The sequence below is a fragment of the Schistocerca gregaria genome, chromosome 6 (genome assembly GCF_023897955.1).
Source record: "Schistocerca gregaria isolate iqSchGreg1 chromosome 6, iqSchGreg1.2, whole genome shotgun sequence".
NCBI lineage: Eukaryota > Metazoa > Arthropoda > Insecta > Orthoptera > Acrididae > Schistocerca > Schistocerca gregaria.
Genome location: NC_064925.1, coordinates 501,773,856 through 501,800,702, shown reverse-complemented (window position 1 = coordinate 501,800,702; position 26,847 = coordinate 501,773,856). Strand labels below are relative to the sequence as shown.

At 42.4% G+C, this 26,847-nt stretch overlaps 1 protein-coding gene across 1 annotated transcript in view; it reads right to left on the bottom strand.

Moving 5' to 3' along the window:
- LOC126278518 (uncharacterized) overlaps positions 1–26,847 on the bottom strand; it is an 867,389-nt gene that overhangs the window by 287,868 nt on the left and 552,674 nt on the right. The window lies entirely within an intron of this gene.

Genomic DNA, 26,847 nt, shown 5'->3' with positions numbered 1-26,847 from the left:
ACCTTTCTCAAACATTCAAAGTATTGGGAGGAAATCAGCAAGTAGAGTGAAATTCATTTCCCATGTAGCTTCTATCCACCATCATTACACTGCACTTGCTTCACTGGTAGACGGTATATTCATTATCCACGTTGCCTGTGCTACATCGTACTGCTTCACTCATCTCACACATTTCAGTTGTGTTCTGCGCCAATATATAAATTATTTTCCTAGATTTGGATTCTTATGGATATTGATAACTCAATCGTTGCATATCTCAGCCTACAGTTCATCTTACGGTATATATAACGAAGTGAATTTTAGTATTTTGGTTTTTCAAGAAATGTGGAAACCTGTCTACTTGTAAAGAATGGAGAAAAATGTCCGTAAGCGTGGTATTTCCCTGCAGCGAGCAGAACTGGTACTGCGGCTGCAGCATGTCAGGTGGAAACCACTTTGCGGTTCCAGTATTGGCGCTCTTCGGTGAAATCCAGCCGCTGTGATTAAAACGAGCCCACTTCCTGCCTCTGGTGACATCAAAGGCTGCCGCAGACGCCTACGCCAACCGCTGTGACACCTGCAGCCTGGAACTCGTCGTCATTGCCTGCACATGTCTCGACCGTTTGGAGGACGATTCAGATTCGAAATCGGGGGAAGCTACCTACTGAAATTATAGGTCTTCTCTAAAATTTCTAAAGCAGGCTTTCCTTGGAACAATTGGAATTTATTTTTTTGTAAAACTTTGAACATTGCTGCTGAGGATCAGTGACCGTGTCAGAATTATATTGGAGCAAATAAGCCCTCGGTCACAAATATTAAGTCAAAATTGACCTGGTTTCGACCTTACTATGGGCGTCGTCTTCAGAATTAGACTAACTGTATTAAAACATATTAGGTATATAGTAAATTAATTAAATTAAAGTTTGTACTGATTCGAAAAGATGCAGTACTTACAAGTCACATATTAAAAAAAGATCTAAGCCGGAAATGCGACGTCATGAACAGTTGTGAGATGGCGAGCCGCTAAGGGCTGCTCGTACTGTGAACAAGGGTTGCAACAAGACTGAGGTGCCCACTTTAGTAAGTGTGGGCAGGTAAACATGGTGTTGCTACGAGCGCCGTCTAGTAGCCGCAGAAACAACTAGGCTACTGTACATTCAAAATTAGACACATGAAATTGTGATGCAGCTAATTCAGGCATAACGTAAGCATTAATAATAACAGGATGAAGTTACATATTTATCTGCTTTAAGTAGAGATACACTTTGTAACGTAAAAAACGTTAGTTATGGCATACAGGAAAACAGCAAAGATGTGTCAGGAAAACAACATTTAGGTAAACTGCATGAGGAAATCTGAATCAAAGATCAAGCAATGGCTTTATACAGTCGAAAAAGTCTTTATTTCACAGCTGCAGCTGTTCGTTGAGAATGAGGCTACAAGACGAGAGAGGTGTTTGAAAATCTCCAATTCCTCTAAGACATCTAACCTATGCCCCTTCTTTTCGGTATGCAAAATATTGTTATCGCCTATGGCTTTTCCACCGAAAAAGTTTCATCAAATTTTGCAATAGCGCGTAGAGTTTGGGCATCACTTCGGAAACACGGTAAACAGTGCCTGCAGAAAATAAAAGAGCAGTCAACGGCTGTTTAGCTTCTTTCTCCTGAAGCGCAGTTTATCTGCTACTATTAACAGTCAGGGAAATGCAGCTATACAACTACGTGTGTAAGGATATGGAAATTTCTTTGCGACTTTTAACGCTGTACTTCGATGCTTAATCTGAAACACAACAACTGGAGAATAAACTTTTCACTGACGGAGCAAAGAGGTTAGAGGACGTTTAAACACTGAATGTAGAGAAGGCATCTTGGAACGTGGTGACAAGTTTTGAAAAATTGACATATTCCGAAGTGGGAGTACGCGACCTTCCCAGTGTTTGCGTAATAATTTGTTATGTGCAACAGAGTTTAGATTATGTTCAGCTTATATGCTTCACTAAGATATCTTGCAGATTCGATGCTGCTCAGAATGAGTAACTGGAATTTTTTATAAATCCTGAAGAAGATGTCAGCGGATTAACCACAACCGGAGATGGCAGTCAATTGCTAAAACCGTTAATATAAACAATGTAACGTTTAAGCGATCTTGAACGTAGTAAGTTATTATATAAGCATCGTTACTACTAAGTTAATATGGGTATTCTTGCAACGAGGTCTACTCGATAGTTTTATGCAAGGCAGCTTTAACACTGTACGTACTACTCTTAGCGAGGCTACAGCAAAAGCGCATTGGAAATATCCATGACTCTTACGCTTTTTTCTTTGAATCACATGTTCCAAATCACTTCTTTCTTACTTCTATTGGCAGCGTATTCTTACTGAACTGTAGGCCTTGTAGTATAGTTTTGCGGAAGAACACAGAAGTCACAAACATTTACTTCTGATTTTTGTTGTTTATTTTTCATTTACTTCCTACTGAATCATCACCGTTCATTAACATAAATAAATACCTAATCGACTGGTTGTCTCTATGTGTTCCACATTCATTTTAAATTTAAAATGACTACAGGGTTAGGGTATTACATTTACATAAAACAGAATGAACCTTTAGGTATTGTTAATTACTGCTCCTTTCAATATCCTACTTGGGCCCTCCTTGAAAACCAAAATCCCCCTTCCTACAGTCTCAATCGTTCCATTCTTCTAATACTTAATAATTAATTAAACGGAATCTTGGTATATAGCCAAGAAGTTTACTGAAATTAGTCTATGCACCTACCCTGAAATAAAAATGTTCAACTTCGGTGTTACAGCTTCCAGAGCCATAATTCAAAGACCCTTGACGTGAAGCATTTTTCCTCGCTCAATGTCTCTGCATTTTTTGGTGGGAATAATCATTATTTTCAGACGTTCTTTGGTAACGACAGTTTAGAATATCGTCAGTCACGCTGGATAATAATTTTTAAATGGCGTGTGGGACGTTAAGGGTATTGGCTCAGCAGACAGGAGCGGCACAGTGTAGAAGAGACAGTGACGACCTAGCCTGGAAGAATTAAAACGGATCTCACCGCGCTGTAGTGACGAGGTATTGATGCATTTAATGTGCACAAGTCCAGGGTGTGCCGAATTAACACTTCAATGATGATAACCGTAATTACTAGTGCTCTGTCGATTACATATGAATAGGTAGCAAGAACAGGCTCCCCTCTCCACAATATTCAGGGAAAGACTACAAAATATTTTAACGATACCACAGAAGACGTAGACTGATTAAGTACAAGGAAATTTGGTTGTATAAATACGTTTAAGGCCTTAGAGGCATCAACAATTTTCAACTATATTGGGTGTCCCTGGCAGAATGGTCAGTATTGAGGAACATGGCAGAAACGATCATTCGAAATCAAAATGTCTAGTAAACATGGCCACTAAAAAGAATACCTTAAGCGCTACAAGCACTTCTACATCCTCGATACTGTGAAACAAACTCTTCTATTGCAGGATCTTTGCTTTCCATATTTTGAGAGGAGGTAGTACCGGCCAAAACAAGAAAAAATTGTCTAATGAACTGGGCCGTAAAATGCATACCTTAAGAGCTATAAGCACTTGTTCGGTGGAAGAGATGCGTCTGACATTAGTGAAGATGAACATGTGCTCATAGCCGTTAGGGCGTGTATCTTAGAACCCGGGTTTATTTGACAATTCTGCTTCGAATGGTCGCTCTTGTCATATCTGTGAATACTGACTATTCCTCTTCGCACATCGTGTATACTGAAATGGACCATGTTAGCATGTGTTCATAGTTTTTTAACACCGCCGTAATTACATACAAGCAGAACTGTCGATTACCTATTACTGGAGGCACTAACGTCCAAAGATTTTCGATACTGACTATAAATACGCTACACCTCAAGCTGAAGACATGGATTGCGGACACACCAATAAAGATACCTTTTTGAAATTTGCCTGAAATTACGACCCGGGCATGTCCACAAGGAGTGCTTATTATCTTTTATTTTAATTTATTCATTAGTTATCAGAAAAAAACTGACAGAAAACACACAACAAAATTACATCTTTGTTTCAAAAGTCCACCATTTTATCAATCTCCCAAATTTGAAAAACCTGTGAGAGCAACATTTAATAGATTAAGAACATTGTTTGTTTTTTGATTTCAGATAAGATTTGCGGAATGACTTCCGTCATGGACACATCTCATTTTTGACAGAATAACTTTAACTCCTCGAATCGGGAGCTTAATGATGGCTGAATCTGTTCAAAAAATCAAAAAATGACGTCCAAGAATGAATAAATATGTGAAAAAGATTTACGTTGTTGTTTCATTACTATTTTCAAGAAAAGATCCTAAAAGTCACTTATTTTATAGGCTGATTGAGGAGAATTCTGCCTTAAGGTATCCATTTTAGAGCCCATTTTATTGGGTTGTTCTTTCTTGTTTTAGTCCATACTTCCTCCTCCCAATGTATGGAAAGCAAAGGTTTGCAGTAGAAGAGATGTCTTTCACAGTCCCGAAGAAGCAGTTCTCATAGCTTTTGAGGTATGCATTTTAAAGTCGTTGTATACTGGACTTCTTTGCATGGAACGGTCGTTACTGCTGTATCCCTGAATACTGACTATTCCGAGTGGAGCACTCGGTATATGTGAAAATGAAGTTAGTTTCAATACCTTCTTGTTTTGTCTTGCCTGTCCGACCCGCCTCTAACTTTCACAAAGGGCAAGACAAAATCCTGCACAACATTTATTCCACTCTGACCCGAAGTAACGCAGCAGCTTTCTACCCTTATGAGAGAGAGTCCTGAGGCATGGCTGCCAAAGCCAAGTGCTTGCTCAGAAAGGACATGGTTTGCTCTGGAAATGTATGAAGGCTGCTATAATTTGTGCTTCTTTATTCCTTACTCTTTCATAACATTTCTTTGGACTGAAGAATAAAACAGACTGCCATATTTTGTATTTTCTCTGAGTACATGTAAGGTTGCACCTGTTACCTCCAGAAATAAGAGGAATAGTCATGAGTTCGGAAAATTAAGTTATGTAATTATTTTTTTGTTTTAGTGCAGGTACGGCAGTAGGCCTGGCACGTATTGATATCCCCGCTTTACTTATCTTACCAAGCCGCTACAGCCAGCTAATGCAAAACTGAGCGACCCATCTGCTCTATATAATTGAGCTGGGTCCTTTTCTTTTGTTCCTCTAACGGCGGGCTACGGTACTGTGCCACAGGAATTCAATGTCTGTCACGGCTGCTCACATGTGGCTGAAAACAAACAAACAAATAATTACGTATCTTTGTTCTTGGAGGTGATAACTAAAGCTGTAAGTCTACCCCTTGTATAAGAGATCACGCTGTTGGGCTTATCTCCGAGCACGCACGTTTCTTGGTCACATATCACCGGGAACGCGGAAGACTCAGCGCCTTGTTATTTGCTGCCCTCATTCCTCGTTCAGAGCGCAGGACACAGTATTCAATTAATTAGCGATGGTTTCAGCGCGCGCTGACAAAATGGGTTAATAACTCATCATTCATCACGCAGACGTCAGAGGCCTTTCTCTGGGCCACGTGTCGGTCACGGGAACCTTCCGCCGTCTGAACGCGTCATTACACGTGGATGCTCGGGCGCCACTTTTAGCGCAGAACGATATGATCCTTTAGATATTCCTTACGTCATTACCCCAACGGAAATAAAATTCATCTTTCGTTTAGACGGCAGATATCGCAATAATGATGAAATAATTCAGAGAACTGACTGATCGTGAAGTCTATTCGTGCAATTTCAGCACGATTGAAAGGGCGAGTCATCTTTAAAGAAGATAATAATTAGGAGAAAAGATTACCATCTCAGTGAAGCATCAATAGCTGTGGCCCACAACGACGACGACAGATAACTTATTCTTCATTTACCTAATTTTTTATCCTTGTTTTGCCAGTGACTGCATTAGACAAGGAGCACGCTAATTCAGCATTTTACTCGTTGGAAATCTTCATAGTGACAGATCTTTCGTAAGCGATATTCAGCTTTTATCAGTTGTTAACTAAATAGAGGAGAGGAAAGGGAAGAGGTTGTTTCCCTGCTACGTCTGTCATCTCTTACATCGCTTCGCATTGTAAGAAGTGATATTTGTCACCTGAATACTATAATAAGAAGAACCATTGGAATATCCTAGTAGAGAACGTGAAGTATGTGTTGTCCTTACTGACCCTTTAACTTAAGAACATGTTGCTTGATATGAAGGAAGAAGAGTGAGAAGTTAGCAAAATTGGGTATCTCAAATCGGTTGGCATCGTGGTTGTGAAATCACGACCGTTGCCGGGACAGATTTTATGCAATTACTTGATCTGTAAAACATTCATGTGTTCTGCATAATTTTGTCCATTATTAGCATCAGTGGTCAAGAACCATATGCAGAATAGATTTTGGGAGAAATCAGTGTGGATTTGGAACTAATAGATCAACAACAGATCAGACGTTTGTCGTGAGGCACTTAAATGGAAAGGCATATGAATACAATAATTCCAATCCCAAAGAAAGCAGGTGTTGACAGACGTGAAAATTACCGAATTATCAGTTTAATAAGTCACAGCTGTAAAATTCCCTACCCGCATTCTTTGCAGACAAATGGAAAAACTGGTAGAAACCGACCTCGGGGAAGATCAGTTTGGATTCTGTAGAAATGTTGGAACACGTGAGACAATTCTGACTTTACGACTTATCTTAGAAGAAAGATTAAGGAAAGACAAACCTACGTTTCTAGCATTTGTAGACTTAGAGAAAGCTTTTGACAGTGTTGACTGGAATAATCTCTTCGCAAATCTACAGGTGGCAGGGGTAAAATACAGGAAGCAAAAGGCCATTTACAATTTGTATAGAAACCAGATGGCAGTTATAAGAGTCGAGGGGCATGGAAGGAAAGCAGTGGTTGGGAAGGATGGGAAGGAAGTGAAATAGGATTGTAGGCTCTCCCCGACGTTATTCAATCTGTATATTGTGCATGCAGTAAAGGAAACAAAAGACAACTTCGGAGAAGGTATTAAAATGCATGGAGCAGAAATAAAAACTTCGAGGTTCGCCGACGATATTGTAATTCTGTCAGACATAGAAAAGGACTTGGAAGTTCAGTTGAACGGAATGGACAGTGCCTTGAAAGGAGGATATAAGATGAACATCAACAAAAATAAAACGAGGATAATGGAATGTAGTCGAATTAAGTCGGGTGATGCTTAGGGCAAGCGTTTCTGAAGAAGAGAAATTTGTTAACATCGAGTTTTGATATAAGTGTCAGGAAGTCGTTTGTGAAAGTGCTTGTATTGAGTGTAGCCATGTATGGAAGTGAAACATGGACGATAAGTAGAAGCTTACGAAATGTGGTGCTACAGAAGAATGCTGAAGATTAGATGGGTTAGATCACATAACTATTGAGAACGTATTGAATAAAATTGGGCAGAAGAGAAGTTTGTGGCACAACTTGACTAGAAGACGGGACCGGTTGGTAGGACATGTTCTGAGTCATCAGAGGATCACAAATTTAGCATTAGAGGGCAGCGTGGAGGTTAAAAATCCTAGAGGGAGACCAAGAGATGAATACACATTGCAGATTCAGAAGGATGTAGGTTGCAGTAGGTAACGGGAGATGAAGAAGCTTGCACAGGATAGAGTAGCACGGATAGCTGCATCAAACCAGTCTCAGGACTGAAGACCACAACAACAACATGAATACAATCTTCACGAGGAATTGTGCGGAGACCTTTGATAGTTTTAACAGGGCGGAAATGCTAATGAAACATTATGACTGGATACATAATGGAATTATGACGCAATCATTCAAGGAACTCTGGATTCAGAATGAAATTTTCACTCTGCAGCGGAGTGTGCGCTGAATTTGAAACTTCCTGGCAGATTAAAATTGTGTGCCGGACTGAGACTCGAACTTGGGACCTTTGCCTTTCTTCCATTAGTGCTAGTTCTGCAAGTTTCGCAGTAGAACTTCTGTGAAGTTTGGAATGTAGAAGACGAGGTACTGGCGGAAGTAAATTGTGAAGACGGGTCGTGAGTCGTGCTTGGGTGGCTCAGTTGGTGGAGCACTTGCCCGCGAAGGCAAGTCCCGAGTTCGAGTCTCGGTCCGGCACACAGTTTTAATCTGCCAGGAACTTTCAACCCTGGATTGATTCAAGGCTGTTGTGCAAGTGGGTGAAGTTTAGCGCCAGTAACTCTACCAGACAAGGGAAGGCCCTATTTGTAATACTGTCCCGGCTTACTCTGAAGCAGCTATTCTCATACTCCAAATACCTGATTAAACAGGCACAAAGTCTACCCATGCATGTGCAAACGTCCATTGTGTAACAAACAATCTCGAGATTTTGCTATCAAGGAAATAATGACAAGTACATGATGCTCACCTAAAGAAAAATAATAACAGGAACTGATTATCAATTTTTATCGGGTGCAGAACTTTGAATATCTAAGATTTAATATCAACAGCGGAAATTTCAGGCAATATGGAGGATGACAGTTATCTTAGTGTTTAGTGACGGGGCAACATTCCTTTTAAATGGAAAGGTGAACCGTCATACTGTAAGACTGTGGGATACAGAACCACCATATGAAATTGTACAACATGAGAGGGATTCCCCAAAATGTAATGTGTTTTATTCAGTTTCACGGGAAAACGTGTATGGTCCTTTTTTCTTTACCGAGAACACTGTTACATGAAGCACATATCTAGATATTTCTGAAAACTTTCTTTGCCACAGTTGGAGGCTGATTCTAACGACTTTATCTACCAACAAAATGGGGCATCCACCTGCCGCAGTGGCCGTTTGGTTCTCGGTGCTACAGTCTGGCAAAGCGTGACCGCTACGGTCACAGGTTCGAATCCTGCCTCGGGCATGGATGTGTGTGATGTCCTTAGGCTAGTTAGGTTTACGTAGTACTAAGTTCTAGGGGATTGATGACCACAGCAGTTAAGTCGCATAGTACTCAGAGCCATTTGAACCAATGGGGCATCCCAACACTATCATCTGGAAGTGCAGGAATTTTTAAATCAAAGGATTACTGAACCATGAATCGGTCGCAGTGGACCAAACGATTCAGCCTTAAATTACTGCCCTCCAAGTTACCGGACTTGACTATATGGGGATTTATAAAAGACTCTGTTTATGTGCCTCCGTTACCATCAACAATGAGTGAACTGAGGTCACCGCACAACAGCAGCCGTGGAACCTGTAACTCAAGACATGCTCGCTGCAGTCTAGGAACATTTTGAATATCGCTTTAACCTATGCGGTGCATCTCAAAGGGGGCATATTGAACACCTATGACAAGATATGAAATAAAAACCTTTTTCAGTTTAACGTTCATCAAAAAACAAAATTCATTGTACATGTTTATTAGTTTCAGAAGTATAGTCATGGCAAATCGGATGGTTCTTTTGTTGATGTTTCGAGATCATACCTTCACCGAGGAGTCAAGCAGTATATTGCTCCCTCCTACGTATATCTCGCGAAGAGACCATGATGATAAAATCAGAGATATTAGAGCCCATCTTTCTTTCCACGAACAATGCGAGACTGGAATAGAAGGGAGAACCGATAGGGGTACGCAAGGTATCCTCCGCCACACATCGTCAGGCGGCTTGCGGAGTACTTGCGGAGTATGGATGTAGATGAAGATGTAGATGTAGATACACCCTGTGTTATTGTACTTCGAACAAAATCTAAATTATTTTACTACCACATACCTCACATGAAAACTGAATTGGAAGTGAATTCTAAAAAGGGAAATGTGGCAGAAAACGAAAGGGTCGTACGACGACGAAGAATCCAGATGAGCACCACTAGAAATGGCTCAGGCCGTGCAAAAGCCAATGTGCTATAACATTTGCACCAGCTGTACCATCAGTTCGTATTGAAACTGTAGTGTATGACGGATTCTTAGTTTATTGTGGACTTATCGTAAACTGCTTAAATGCTCTCGTCTTGGTGGAAAACATTGTGTACAGATTGTGACGAGGTGGTCAGCTAGGTAATGTACAGACATTGGGGCAGAGAATAGGAAAATGCAACGAATCAGGCTACACAATTGTATGTACAAATAGCAGAAGAGGAAAAGTTGAGAAGATAAATACAGGCCTCAGAGTTTAAGACACAAAGGGAACAGCTGCTCCAGACGTAAATGCTGTTTTCACTGCAACCATAGAGAATGGTGGCTAAAGGAAGTCACTCCACTGATATAATGGCAAAAGAAAATTCGCCATCTGGGAATGGAAAGAAAATTGAAAAACTGACAGCGAAAGGAAGTTAGCATACAGAAGCGACGGATGAAAGGAATGGGATTTCACCCAGAAATAGCCGCTCCTTTGTTCACTGTAGAAGGCAGCCTCCACAGCGGAACAGGATAAATACAGCCGAAGCTGTGAGAAGTTGTAGAATCTGTGGTCCGCTACTGAAGCTGCGGAAATTACCAAAGTGATGTAGACTTCTAACAAAGGTTTCTAGTGCAGCAGTGGTGACAAGTTATTAAGATCCGGCTGAAGAATGTAAGTGTTACTGAGACAGCATACAGAAGCGACGGATGAAAGGAATGGGATTTCACCCAGAAATAGCCGCTCCTTTGTTCACTGTAGAAGGCAGCCTCCACAGCGGAACAGGATAAATACAGCCGAAGCTGTGAGAAGTTGTAGAATCTGTGGTCCGCTACTGAAGCTGCGGAAATTACCAAAGTGATGTAGACTTCTAACAAAGGTTTCTAGTGCAGCAGTGGTGACAAGTTATTAAGATCCGGCTGAAGAATGTAAGTGTTACTAAGACAGCATACAGAAGCGACGGATGAAAGGAATGGGATTTCACCCAGAAATAGCCGCTCCTTTGTTCACTGTAGAAGGCAGCCTCCACAGCGGAACAGGATAAATACAGCCGAAGCTGTGAGAAGTTGTAGAATCTGTGGTCCGCTACTGAAGCTGCGGAAATTACCAAAGTGATGTAGACTTCTAACAAAGGTTTCTAGTGCAGCAGTGGTGACAAGTTATTAAGATCCGGCTGAAGAATGTAAGTGTTACTGAGACAGAAATACCTGTTGCATACAATATCACTGAAGTGCTGGGATCAATGAGCGAAGAGTAAATCCGTTACCTTCGCTTAAATGAAACCACGTATAGGTATTATCGATGTTGGTACTGTTGGCCCCCTAATGAAATAAACTAAGCTGGCAACTGACATAATTTGCAGCGAAGTTCCAAGACCAAATGACAGATTTACGGACGTGATAAAAGACTGATAATCACAACTGTAACGGACAACATTACAGAAAGTCAAGAGCTTTAAAACAACTAGCAAAACAGTTCCCCACTCAACCTCTGACCGCCAGACGTCTTTGATAGCTAGACTCGGATTAAAGCCCGGCCACTTTCGAGAATAATTGCACAGAGAGTACATCGTAGGCACATCTATCTGTTCTTCTGGATAAGAGGAAGATGAAGGACTTCTTTTCTTTGAGTGCCACAGGCGTTACGGCTGCCCTCTTACATGAAATTTTGTCACCCCCCAACACTGTTGTGTTAACAACGCAAAATCGCTAAACGCGATACATCTAACAGAAATATTTCGCAGCCGATGTACTGTACTGTAACAGTAATAATCTTTAACAAATCCATCAGAAATGTATGTTAGCTGTGGGAGCAAGCTGGTTGTATAGTGCAAGCTTAAGCCATCTCATCACATTAAAGATATCTTGTACAGAAAGATTTTCTGTTTACAGGCAGCATGGATTCACCCTGTGCCTTTTTCAATGACAATCTGAAATCGAGGGATCAAGGCAGTTAGTTGTTTCTTGATTTTCGAAAATCATTTCCTTTAATATGAGAACAACGCTGATTAACGAGAATACGATCATATGTGTTATCAAACGAAATTAATTCGAGAACTAGTGACTGTACAATTTCACATTTTTTTTATCATCCACACAGCTTCCCGAATCTTCTGTATGTCCTCCGACTGTATTTCCATTAGAGAATGGGAAACAGTGGTTGGGATGGGAGTGAGAGAGGGTTGTAGCCTCCCCCCGATGCTATTCAATCTGTGTATTGAGCACGCAGTAATGGAAACAAAAGGAAAATTCGGTGTAGGTATTAAAGTCCATGGAAAAGAAATAAAAACGTTGATGTTCGCCGATGACATTGTAATTCTGTCAGAGACAGCACAGGACTTGGAAGAACAGTTGAATGTAATGGACAATGTCTTGAAAGGAGGGTATAAGATGAACATCACCAAAGCAAAACTAGGATCATTGAATGTAGTCGAATTAAATCGGGTGATGCTGAGGGAATTAGGAAATGAGACACTTAAAGTAGCAAAGGAGCTTTGCTATTTGGCGAGCAAAGTAACTGATGATGGTCGAAGTAGAGAGGATATAAAATGTAGACTGGCAATGGCAAGGAAAGCGTTTCTGAAGAAGAGAAATTTTTTAACATCGAGTATTGATTTAAGTGTCAGGAAGTCGTTTCTGAAAGTGTTTGTATAGAGTGTAGCCATGTATGGAAGTGAAACATGGACGATAAATAGTTTATTCAAGAAAAGAGTATAAGCTTTCGAAATGTGGTGCTACAGATGAATCCTGAAGATTAGATGGGTAGATCACATAACTAAAGAGGAGGTATTGAATAGAATTGGGGAGAAGAGGAGTTTGTGGCACAACTTGACCAGAAGAAGGGATCGGTTGGTAGGACATATTCTGAGGCATCAAGGGATCACCAATTTTGTACCGGAGGGCAACGTGGAGGATAAAAATCGTAGAGGGAGACCAAGAGCTGAATACACTAAGCAGATTCAGAAGGATGTAGGCTGCAGTAGGTACAGGGAGATGAAGAAACTTGCACAGGATATAGTAGCATGGAGAGCTGCATCAAACCAGTCTCAGGACTGAAGACCACAACAACAACAACAACAATGACTAAGTATCTACGGCCACATGACATATCTGGCGGAGCGGCAATTATGTTTACGGGTCACTGCGTAATGTTACAACTAATAATCAGGAACTACGTTACAAAACAGATCATAACTTTCATTTAAGACGGGGCGGTCGCACCAGACGCAGCGAGAATAAAATCCGTTTACTATTTCGTGAGACTAGCCTTCAAATAGAGACAGAGAAACGGGGCGGGGAAATGCATTCAATATAGCTCAGCAAATTTTTACCACACATTTACAAATTACAGGAAAGCGAGTACCTTCCTCGTGAATCAATGCATCTATTTACAACTTCACCACAGGTGTTGCTGGGATTAGGCTGATAATGGCATATAGACGAAAAAGCCAGCCTGAGGTTTTAAATTATAAAATGTATAGAAGGAGAATGTGCATACAGATTCTCAATGTCTCGGTGTAAGTGACTGAACTGAACGTCACTTCGGCGGACTGTGTCTCCTTAGACATCTGGGAAAAGACGAGTGACAGTTTAACGTAGAATCGGAAACACGTTTCGTTTTCGGCGAACCTCTGTATCGTTGAGAGAGCTGATTGCTTAGCTAAAAGACAATGAGATATCAGTGGGGCGGCCAGAATTCGATCGCGTGAATTTTGGGTTTTCCGGCACACACTCAACTGGCAGACCACCAGGCCCAATTCGGTTTATGCCCGAGTTCACTGTTGTCTGGTGGTGCGACAGCCTTACCAGTAGATGGCAATGCCATCGTTTTCGCAACGGCGGGGGATTTTAATTGATCATAGTTCTGCAACATTCCTAGAAATATTGATAGAAATTACAAAGGGTGATTTTTTCCACCAAGTACAAACTCTAGGGATTTATCTATGAGGGGATACGGAATAGAAAATGTCTAATGAACCTATGCCCAGTGTAAGTAGGCTGTTTAAGTTTTTTTAATGGTAACACCACGTAGCGCTCTGTATGCAAATCACTGGCTGTGCTGTGTGCAATCTGTGACTAGTTTCCATTGTTGTCTGCCATTGTAGTGTTCGGCAGTTGGCTATTAACAGCGCGTAGCGTTGCGCAGTTGGAGGTGAGCTGCCGGCAGTGGTGGATGTGGGGAGAGGGATGGCGGAGTTGTGAGAGCGGATAATCTGGACAGAGACAGTAACTTGTAAGACTGGATGTCATGAACTGAGATATATATATATATATATATATATATATATATATATATATATATATATATATATATATATATATGACTTTTGAACAATATTAAGGTAAATACATTGTTTTTTGTCTATCAAAATCTTTCATTTCCTAACTATGCCTATCAGTAGTTAGTGCCTTCAGTATTTTGAATCTTTTATTTAGCTGGCAGTAGTGGCGCTCGCTGTATTGCAGTAGTTCGATTAACGAAGATTTTGGTGAGGTAAGTGATTTGTGAAAGGTATAGGTTAATGTTAGTCAGGGCCATTCTTTTGTAGGGATTTTTGAAAGTCAGATTGCGTTGCGCTAAAGATATTGTGTGTCAGTTTAAGCACAGTAATGTACAATTTTTCTAAGAGGACATTTCACCAGAAATGCATGGTTTCCATGCTAGAAACCATTTATTCAATCATACTTCGTTACAGAACCCCTCCAAAACCCAGGCAATCATCACAGGCCGCACCACCCGCTCCTTCTGCCTCCATGCTTTGTACCTCACTCTTTATGGTCGTCCTGTCCAGCTCACCCCCACACTGAGATAACTTGGCCTCACCCTTGACCGTCCCCTCAAGTGGACCCCTCACCTCCTGACCATCCCGCAGAAAGCCCATTCCCGCCTCTGCCTCCTGAAACTCCTGTCTGGTCGGACATGGGGATTGCATCCTTCCACCATCCTCCACAACAACAAATCCCTCATCCGTCCTATCCTCTGTTATGCCAGCGTTGCCTGGATCTCTTCGCCCACCCACTTTTACAAGGCCCTCCAAATCCTTGAACGCCCTGTGCTCCACCTTGCCTTCCATATCCGCCTTCCTTCCCCCACACGTCTCCTGTACGACTTCATACCCGTCCCTCACCTCCTCCTTTTCCTCCAACATCTCTGCACCCTTTACACTGTCTGCAGGCTTGAACCCCACCCCCTGGTTTCCTCCTTCCTGTCTGCCCCCCGCCCGTTGCCGCGCCTCTATCGCTGTATCCCTCCCTCTCTCCACCTCCACACCCTCTTCTTCTTCATCAGGGTAATTTCCAACACCTCCCCCCTCCCCCTTCCAGATGTTGAACTTCACTGTGACATATACCCTTCCTTCGAACTACACTCCTGGAAACTGAAATAAGAACACCGTGAATTCATTGTCCAAGGAAGGGCAAACTTTATTGACACATTCCTGGGGTCAGATACATCACGTGATCACACTGACAGAACCACAGGCACATAGACACAGGCAACAGAGAATGCACAATGTCGGCACTAGTACAGTGTATATCCACCTTTCGCAGCAATGCAGGCTGCTATTCTCCCATGGAGACGATCGTAGAGATGCTGGATGTAGTCCTGTGGAACGGCTGCCATGCCATTTCCACCTGGCGCCTTAGTTGGACCAGCGTTCGTGCTGGACGTGCAGACCGCGTTAGACGACGCTTCATCCAGTCCCAAACATGCTCAATGGGGGACAGATCCGGGCGATCTTGCTGGCCAGGGTAGTTGACTTACACCTTCTAGAGTACGTTGGGTGGCACGGGATACATGCGGACGTGCATTGTCCTGTTGGAACAGCAAGTTCCCTTGCCGGTCTAGGAATGGTAGAACGATCGGTTCGATGCCGGTTTGGATGTTCCGTGCACTATTCAGTGTCCCCTCGACGATCACCAGAGGTGTACGGCCAGTGTAGGGGATCGATCCCCACACCATGATGCCGGGTGTTGGCCCTGTGTGCCTCGGTTGTATGCAGTCCTGATTGTGGCGCTCACCTGCACGGCGCCAAACACGCATACGACCATCATTGGCACCAAGGCAGAAGCGACTCACATCGCTGAAGACGACACGTCTCCATTCGTGCCTCCATTCACACCTGTCGCGACACCACTGGAGGCGGGCTGCACGATGTTGGGGCGTGAGCGGAAGACGGCCTAACGGTGTGCGGGTCGGTAGCCCAGCTTCATGGAGACGGTTGCGAATGGTCCTCGCCGATACCCCAGGAGCAACAGTGTCCCTAATTTGCTGGGAAGTGGCGGTGCGGTCCCCTACGGCACTGCGTAGGATCCTACGGTCTTGGCGTGCATCCGTGCGTCGCTGCGGTCCGGTCCCAGGTCGACGGGCACGTGCACCTTCCGCCGACCACTGGCGACAACATCGATGTACTGTGGAGACCTCACACCCCACGTGTTGAGCAATTCGGTGGTACGTCCACCCGGCCTCCCGCATGCCCACTATACGCCCTCGCTCAAAGTCCGTCAACTGCACATACGGTTCACGTCCACGCTGTCGCGGCAAGCTACCAGTGTTAAAGACTGCGATGGAGCTCCGTATGCCACGGCAAACTGGCTGACACTGACGGCGGCGGTGCACAAATGTTGCGCAGCTAGCGCCATTCGACGGCCAACACCGCAGTTCCTGGTGTGTCCGCTGTGCCGTGCGTGCGATCATTGTTTGTACAGCCCTCTCGCAGCCCTCTCGCAGTGTCCGTATGGTGGGTCTGACACACCGGTGTCAATGTGTTCTTTTTTCCATTTCCAGGAGTGTATAACTCCCTTCCTTCTCCCAGAGCAGATTTTACTCCTCCCCCCCCCCCCCCTGAGTCGCTGCACCCCATACTCACCCCTTTTCCTCCCACATCCTTCCCTCCCCAGACCTCTTCGGCGCCCCACCCCCGCCTGTCTCACAACTCTCTACCCCTCCCTCCCTTCTTCCCTTCTCCCTCATCTCCTTGCACCTAGTAGATCCTCTGTTTTGCTCATCGTCATTAGTGTGCTACGTCAGTGTTATGTTTGGTGCTGTTCTCCTGTTCATCGAGAAGTGTGACTTTAATTGTGTGCTAGAATTGTACATAGTGTTCCTATCAGTGATTGTTATGTGCTACACCATCTGTCGATACTTTTGTGTTCCCGTCATACTTCACCTTGTGTTCTTTTAATTGTCCCAGGGTGTGGCTTTATTTGTGTGCGCTACTTTTTTCCGGGTTTATCACCATTTTACAGTCACCCCTTTTTGTCTATTGTCTTCCATAATGCTCCCCCCTTTGTTATATCTACCTGGTGTACCGGTATGAAATGAGCGTCTTTTTTTTGGTGAAAATGACATTAATTTTGAATTGAAAAGTAAAAACATTTTGTTCAAAGTTATGACCATTGCTTTCTATACACTTTTACCACCTTTCTGACAATTTGTGGTCACTACGCCAATAGAAATATTCGTCTTTTGAAGCAAACAAATCAGACACCAAATTTTCGACTTCTTCGTAGAAATCGAACTGTTCCTCAGCCAATGCGTGTCCCATTGATGAAAACAAATGGTAGTCGGAAAGGGCCAGGTCTGTTGAATACAGCGGGTGGGGTAGCAGCTCCCAGCCAAGTGTTTTGATTTTATGCTGAATCAGTTTAGCTTAGTATGCAGGTGCATTGTCGTGTAAAAAATTACTTTCCCATGTCTTCTGGCTCACTTTGGTCTTTTCCGATCAATGCATAGTTCAAATTGATTATTTGTTGTCTGTAGCGATTAGTATTTACAGTTTCACCTGGTTTTAGAAGCTCATGATACACCACACCTTTCTGATCCCACCAAAAGAGAGCGTTGTCTTCTTGACGAATCGATCTGGTTTTGGAGTCGATGTTGATGGTTGTCCCGGATTAACCCATGATTTATCCCGTTTAGAATTCTTAAAATGAATCCATTTCTCATAGCCAGTAACAATTCGATGCAAAACTGATTTTCTTTCATGTCTTTGAAGCAAAATTGGACAATTGGTTTTTCGGTTTTTCATCTGTCTTTCATTCAATTCATGTGGCACCCATTTTCCACACATTTGGATCTTTCTCTTAGCTTTCAAACTGTCAGAAATTGTTTCTTGCGCAACAATTAGCATTGATGCCATTTGATTCTGACTCAAAGTACCATCTTCATCCAATATTGTTTGCAATTCGGCGTCTACGAACTTTTTTGGTGGTCTTCCACGTTCTTCATTTCTTACATCAAAATCATTATTTCCGAACCGTTGAAACAATCTTTTGCATGTTGCTTCTAATAGAGCATGATCACCATATGCTTCGACAAGCATTCGATGCGACTCTGAAGCACTCTTTTTCAAATGAAAACAAAAAATAATGATTTCCGCAAATCATCACTTTCTGGTACAAAATTCGACATTGTTAACACGATGAAAACATATGATTTTGTTTGTTCCATGACTTGATGTATACTAAATATCTTTGACAGATGTCATACCAACCAAACAAACAAAAAATTTAGGCTCGTTCACAACAAATGTTCGTTATCGACACATTTGTATCTTAACGCTCATTTCATACCAGTACACCTGATACGTACATCACGTTTTCTCCTTCATGTTATTTTTAAATGTCTTCTATTGTATGTTTTATGTCTCTCGGCTGAAAAGCAGCGCATGTACTGCTGCCAGCCAGCCCTGATGCGGAACTGAAATATAATGAAGAAAAGAAACAAAAACTTTGGTAGCCAGCCGGAGTGGCCTTGCGGTTCTAGGCGCTCCAGTCTGGAACCAAGCGACTGCTACGGTCGCAGGTTCAAATCCTGCCTCGGGCATGGGTCTGTGTGATGTCCTTAGGTTAGTTAGTTTTAATTAGTTCTAGGTGACTGTCCCCAAACGCCATGCTCAGAGCCATTTTAGCAAAAGCTTTGTTACAGGTCTAATACGCCCTGTACCATGCAGCCACAGTTACAGTATGCATGTTTTCTTCCTACAAGGTGGTACCGTTCCCCAAACGCCATGCTCTAGAGCCCTCTCCCACCATAGTAATTGGTAATGTTGTGTCAGATTCACTTCCCTCGCTGACTCACCTTGTAGTGGATCTCATACAGCATTGTACACAGTGGCTTCGTATTCGAATCGAGAGCCTGCCGATATAGTGTTTACTTACGTAAAGGCAAATGGCAACTGGCAGCGGGCAGCAAGGTTGTATCAGGAGACCTATCCTCGCCGACAACAACCACAGCATTCAATGTTTACAACAGTGTTTTGTTGTTTGTCTGAGATAGGTTCGTTTCAGGAAGCAGGTAATTATGAAGGACGTACTCGAAATGTTCAGACACCAGACTTGGAGGAAAATGTGATTAACGCTGTGGAAGGATGCCACCGTGTCAGTACCAGGCAGTTGGCCAGAGAGAGTACGCCAGACTACTGTGGGGAACATTCTCCATGACATTTGTTACTATCCTTATCACTTGCAACGTGTGCACTACTGACTAACGACAGACTTTCCAAATCGGGAGTTGTTTTTTTTATTGTTTTCTTCACCAAGCAACCACTATTTCGGGATTTGTGTCATCCATCCTATTCACAGATGAGGTCACCTTTGCGCGGAGTGGTATCTTCAACTTTCATAACAGTCATTTGTGGGATAGTATGCAATACCCCTTGCTATTGTGACAGCGAATCGTCAGCATCGGTGCAGCTGGAATGTGTGGGACCTATTTCTTCCACGTTATCGTTTCTTGCGGAAGACTTTGTCTCCCCTGCTGGAAGAAGTGCCATAGATGATTCGGAGTGTCATGTGGCTGCTACATCCCACTTTGTCGTTAACGTCCGGACGCATCTCAGTCGTGTCTTCCCTTGTCACTGGATTGGACGAGATGCACCAGTTACATGGCTTGCTCGTTCACCGGATGTCAACCCGCACAATTTCAGGTTGTGGGCCCAACTGAAAAGTTTGGTGTATGCAGAGCCCAGTGCAGATGTGGAGACACTGGAGCAGCGTATTCACGATGTCGTTGACGCTGTTCGGATGCAGCCTGGACGATGTGAACGTGTGAGACAGAACGAGCTACGGTGCGTATTTTTTCTGATACTGTTACCGCTATTTAAACATTAAGAAATAATATGAACTTCTTACTGACTTAACTGACCACTTTGTTTCATCCATGATACAAATAAAGTCAATAGAAAATAGTAGTGGGTAAAGTAACATCGTCTGTATCCAGTGAGCTACCTGCCATTCATCACACCACCTAGAAATTTTGTCTAAAGTCGTCTTGTAAGCCCCTATTGTCATTCAACGGCTACACCTTCCTTTATTTAAAAGTCAGCTTCCGACTAAATAAAATCACTGCATTTTTAATGTTTTGAACATGGCTGTGATCAGCAACCGTAGTTAATTACAATGTCACAAATTTCCAGCCGACTGGTTGCAAATAGAATTTAAAATCCTTCAACTAGCTTTCAAAGCCAGCTAGGGGCACCTTCTTCAGAGGAAACTGTTACCTTACATATGGTTAAAAGGAAATTTGAATGACATCGATCTAGTCAAAACATTAAAACTACAATTAAAACATTTTCCAACTGAATACATAACAGGTATAGTCAAAATTTTAAAACAATATATGAATATGCCACACAGCTCACGAATCGTGTCCTATATCACTGTAGTGCCCTTAGTGGCATATTTATATAGTGCTTTAAAATTTTTACTATACCGGTTATGTATTCAGGTGGAAAATGTTTTAATTGTGGTTTTAAAGTTTTGACTAGAGCGATGTCATTCAAATTCCCTTTTAACCATATGTAAGGTAACAGTTTCTTCTGAAGGAGGCGCCCCTAGCTGGCGTTGAAAACCAGTTGAAGAACTTTAAATTCTATTTGCAACCGGTTGGCTGGAAATTTTTTGACATTGTTAAATAACTGCATTTTTAACCATCAGCTGCAGAAACATACCTTTATTCTCCACCAGTTTCGGTGTCTCAGGCCATCATAAAAGGAAGAAAATCATTATCAGATGGCAAATTATTTCATCGTTGTTTTAGGCGTTATTTTTGAAAACTTTATTTGAGAAAACAGCGATCGAAATATAATCTCCTCAATTAATTATAAGAGTATAGTTCGCAAGACACGTTTATTATAAGGTGACCGGTTTGGACCACCACATGATCATATTCAGAGCTGCAACCATATTGGTGGACAGTGGCTGTGCTAGGAACAGGAATCGCTCAGTGACGATAGTCAATTGTCAAGTGATCAGTTGACTATCGTCATTCAGCAGTTCCTGCTCCTACCACAGCCACTGTCCGTCGATATGGTTGTAGGTCTGAAAACGGTCAAGTGATGATCGAGACCTGTCACGTCTGAGACACGTGCCTTGTGATCTAGACTGTTTTAATTGATTTTACAAAAAAGTTTCTCTTAGATAGTTCGAAAGTCCACAATGTTTCAATAAACATACATGACCATCTACCATATACCAGGACCATAGACAGTATCAAATTAGTCTTGCAATAATATACGAGCAAATACGGAGAAGCTAAGGTTGAGTTTCTTTGCTGAGTTGAGCAACGCTGTGCTCTTTCGAATTACCTGCGAGCTTTATGGATTCCCTTTCCATCTGATGTTTCTGTTTTTATTCCTGTGATGATCGATTGAGAAACTGAAACCGGTAGAGAATAAAGTTTTATTTATACAGCTGATTGTTAACAATACAGTTCTTTAAGTACTTGACGGCTGTAAAATGTCACCTCGCTAAAATATAAAATCGGGCTAAACTACACCTTACCATTATAAGTACCCTTTGCCATGTACTTCAGACCGGTTTTAGGATTGCGAATGCAGATGCAGAATCAGTAAAAGAGGCATGCGTTGACGCAAAGCACGTGAAGGGAGACCAGGCTAACCAAAACTCCCGTGTTTCGAGGAAACTGGTATTCCAGAATATTTTTTAATCCTCCCGGCTGCCTTATTGGCCGTCTGCTTCTGCAGTATATATTTTCAGTGATGACTGTTATAAATATTATTCCCGTGAGGTACTATTAATATTTTGGTAATGGCACCAACGACATTAAAAATCAGGCGAGCTAGCAATAGTTTTTCAAACAGTCAAACATGAACGGCCCAGTGACATTAATGTAACCACTGCCTGTGTTTAACGTCAACGTGCAGTAACCACTCAGAGACGACAGTTGGCAGCACTGTCAGTGGAGAGTATGCAAGGCGTGTCGAGGAGACACGGAAAACAATGCAGTCGTTATCGTAATGCGGAAACGGAATGATTTAGCTAACTTCCAATTGTCAAGATCAAAAAATTGGTTCAAATGACTCTAAGTACTATGGGACTTAACGTCTGAGGTCACCAGTCCCCTAGACTTAGAACTACTTAAACCTAACTAACCTAAGGACATCACAAACATCCATGACCGACGCAGGATTCGAACCTGCGACCGCAGCAGCCACATGGTTCCAGACAATGTCATGATCATTGGCTTTCGGTATAAGGGGGGAAGAATTAACGAAACGGCTAAGACTGAAAACTGTTCGCGTTCCGCCTTGATACATTACACTGTGCATGGCAAGATGAAACTATCCAAAACCGGTCGCGAGGAAGGTGTCGTACACCATGGGCCATAGACGACAGGTGTCAGCGACGGCTACGGAAGTGTGTATGTTCAACAACCATGCAACTGTCGAGCGACTGACCGTCCAGAAGAACCAAGGGGCTACCAGTAGCGTCGCTCCGTATGCGACTGCGCAAAAGGCACGCGGTACTACCGAAACTGAATGTTCATTGAGTGGCGACAATTGGCCTTTTCATTGTCAGACGAATCACGTTTTATGCTCCATCGGACAGATGGCCCTTGGCGTGTATGTCGTGAAACGTCAGAAAGCAAATAACCTGCATGAGTTATGGTCTGGGGAACCCGCCAGGGTAGCCGAGCGCGCTAATGTGCTGCTTCCTGCACTCGAGTAAGAGCGACGGCCCCTGATCATATCCGCCCGATGGATTAACGACGAGGACTGGTGTGCCAGCCAGCCTGGATGTCGTTTTTAGGCGTTTTTCCACATCCCAGTAGGTGAATACCGGGCTGTCCCCAGTCCCCACGTCACGCCTCAGTTACGCGACTTGCAGACATTTGAAACACATTCACACTGTTTCATGATTTACACTAGACGCAGACAGCTGGGGTACACTAATTCTGTCCGGGGGGGGGGGGGGGGGTATGAGATGACAGCAGGAAGGGCATTCGTCCACCCTTCAAATTAACCATGCCAAATCCGTACTTAATCCTGCCGACCCTGCACATTATGTGGGATAAAGGTAGTAGCAAAAGAAGAAGAAGTTATGGTCTGGGGAATGTCTGCGTGTCATTCCTTGGGTGGTCCCTTCGTTCCGAATGGCATAATAGAACAACAAAAGTAATGCATCTATCCTTGGGGACAATTTTCACCAATTGTTTTTCTTCTTCACGATAGCATCTACCAGCATGACAACGTAAAGTCTCACACAGCTCGTAGTTTATGTGTGTGTGTCGAAGACAGTGAGGATGTGTGTACCGTTTTCCCCTGGACACTGAACTCCTCGGATTTAAACCAGATCGAGAATCTGTGGGACCACGCTAATCCTGCTGTTCACAACATGAATCCTCAACTACGAAAACCAGCGAGTCAGCATGCCACCACATATCGGTTGGTGCTTTCCAGAACCTCACTGACTCTCTTACTGTGTATTTCGCAGCGGCATCTGCTGCAAAAGGTGGTTATTCCGGCTTTATAAAGGTAGCCACATTAATGCGACTGGACACTGTAATATTTGCTACAGAAGTATTGACAGTGGAAATAAATTATTGAATGACGTTTTCCATAACTCTAATCTGTAAATGTAAACAACTTCCTGCAGGGTACAGGTAATTTACACGTCTAAAACCGTTAAATCGTGTTGTGATCAGATTTGTGTATTATGTGCCATGAGAAAACAAATTGTTTTGGTAAGATTAGATTCATTTTTCATTCCATCCGCCCACAAATGAGGGGATCTTTGGAAATGTGGAGCATGTCATAAAATGTAATTCATGAGTATTGAACATATTTAGAACATTTGAGTGAAATACTCACCATAAACTAATCTTATTACATTATTTCACACTTTAAAAACTCTGTCTCTGTACATGACACTCTAAGACATAATAGCGTAAATGTGAGCAAAGTGTGCCAGTTTATTTTATACTTAAATAATCATTTGTTAAAGGGGCAGATGGCACATTTTTTTATGATTTTTCACTTTTTCAGTGATTATGAGACACTAAAGACAGATTTCTCATTCTATGTCAAAAGGACACTAATATCTTAATTGCAAGGAAGTTTAAAATGCTGTTATTGACTAGTATTTTGCTGAAAGAGTCAAATGACCTAGACATTTTCCTTTTTAACAAAATACTTCATGTTATAAAATGGTTCAAATGGCACTGACCACTATGGGATTTAACAGCTATAGTTATCAGTCCCCTAGATCTTAGAACTACTTAATGGGTTTAATTAGTTCTACGTTCTAGGGGACTGATGACCATAGCTGTTAACTCCCATAGTGTTCAGGGCCATTTGAACCATTTGCTAACCTAAGGACATCACACAACACCCAGTCATCACGAGGCAGAGAAAATCCCTGACCCCGCCGGGAATCGAACCCGGGAACCCGGGCGTGGGAAGCAAGAACGCTACCGCACGACCACGAGCTTCGGACCCTACATGTTATATTGTTATTGAGCCCGCTACGTATTTTGGCGTCTGTTAATGGAAAGCACAACAATATAGTTGACAACATTTTTAGTTCAATGCTTAACAATGCACTATAAAATCTGCATTATGGTGTATAAAATTTACTATTTGATAGAACATTATTCACCATTGTTTCTTCAGATAAAAGTGAATGTGTTCTCTGTGCGAAAAAAAAATCAAATCCCCACAGCTATAAGAGAAATACAATAAAGCAAGCATGACAGAGTAGCATCTTATAAGAATAACTCTGCAAAGAAAATAGAAGCCAAAATAATTGGTGGACAGTGCTTGTACTTTCATATTATTTTGTATATATGTCATTCAGGACGTCTGTTACGACATCAGGGAATTACTTCCGCAGTGCTAGAGGGAGCTGTAAAGGGTAAAAGCTGTAGAGGAGAACAGAGATTGGAATACACCCAGCAAATAATTGAGGGCGTAGGTTGTAAGTGTTAACTCTGATATCAAGAGGTTGGCACAGAAGAGGAATTCGTGGTGGGCCGCATCAAACCAGTCAGAACACCGATGACACAGAAAAAAGAAAAAAAGTTGAATCAGTTCTACAAGTGGAGAGTTGTCTCGCAAGAAACGTCATTCAAACCAAGGGATGAGAGAATTCATTTTAGTACAAGCACACTACGTCACTTTATTTATTATTCCAACAACCCTGGCTATATTTTGGGACTGCCATTCATACTTTTAATGTCATACATACTTTTAATGTTGGCCTCAGCCAGGACGTTGAACGACCTAGAAACGTATGCCATCCCTTCGGTAAAGAACGCACAAAAACCAATATATCGAGGATTTTCACAAAAACCATTCAGAATGTGGAACATATCTGCAGTGAATTTTATCTGAATATTGTGAAGGACGCTTTGGTGGGAGAAAATACAGAATTAGAGAACTATTGTCAAATTGTTTCACATTTATTCTTTTTAATTTCTTTTCTGAAAATTATAAAAAGTGGGGCTATGTACAAGAATTAAAAATCCAATAAAAAGTTTTTTATGTTTGTTATTTTCGAAAATTTGTTAAAAGAGCCTAAGTCCGGAATTTTCGAAATGTAATAACATAATCATTCTGTTCAATAGAAAAGATTTCAGGTCAGCCATAGTTACCAAGAGTATGAATTTGCAATGTCTGTGTTAAGAAGGACTATGCAATGCTCCTGTTGACATGCATGCAAGTCTCAAGGAATAGGCAATGCGGCGAGTACTGTCGTTATGAAATAACATGAAATGTATTCGCAGTTGCGAATACAGGCAACAATCACGTGCATAGGGGAATGACAACAATGAAAACGAGTTTCTGACCGGGACTCGAAACCGGATTTCCCGCTTTACGTGAGCGATCGCCTTAAGCGCTTCGGCAATCCGTGCACGTCTTCCAACCAAACCCAAACTTCCATATGTCGTCACTCGTTCGTCACAACCTGTAATCGTACACACACTGTGAAATCTCCACACAGGTGAGGACGTTTTAATTCTAGGCCACTTCCTGGTATTGGCGGATGAATACGATATTGTAGTAGTTGTGTTGTTCATAAGAACAATGCAAAGTTTTTTCGGAGAAGCCTGCACGTCCAAATGGACAGACCGCAGCTTGTGGTCTAGTGGCTGACGTTGTAAGCTGTGGATCACGGGTTCCCGGGTTCGATTCCCGGTTGGATTGGGGATTTTCGCCGCCCGGGGACTGCGTGTTTGTGTTGTCCTCCTCATGTCATCATAATTCGAGAAGTGGCGAGATTGGAACTGGAAACATTGGGAACTTCTACAGGCGCTGATGAGCTTGATGTTGAGCGCCCCGCAAACCAACATCACCATCATCATCATCATCATCATCACCGTCATCGTCATTCAGATGGACATGTACTACGACGACCAGAGCTGTTATGAAATACATGAAATCCGGATTCGAGTCCTAGTCTGGCACAAATTTTCAGTGTTGTCGTTTCCTTATGGAGCTGACAGTTCTTCGCAACTGCACTCATTAAGAGTGGTGGTACTGTGTTCCAGAATGGAAAAAATCGGAGAAAACTCACGAAATGTAGTAATAAATAATTTTTTCTCCATACCCGGAAATTCAGTGATGGACATCTCCCCTTCTAACAAAATGAATATTCATTTGGGTCTCCATTTCCACCAGTTCAAAGATAATTCGATGTAGTTATGCAGCTGAAATTTCTTGCGAGCACACTCCCTCAAAACTGACTTAAAATCG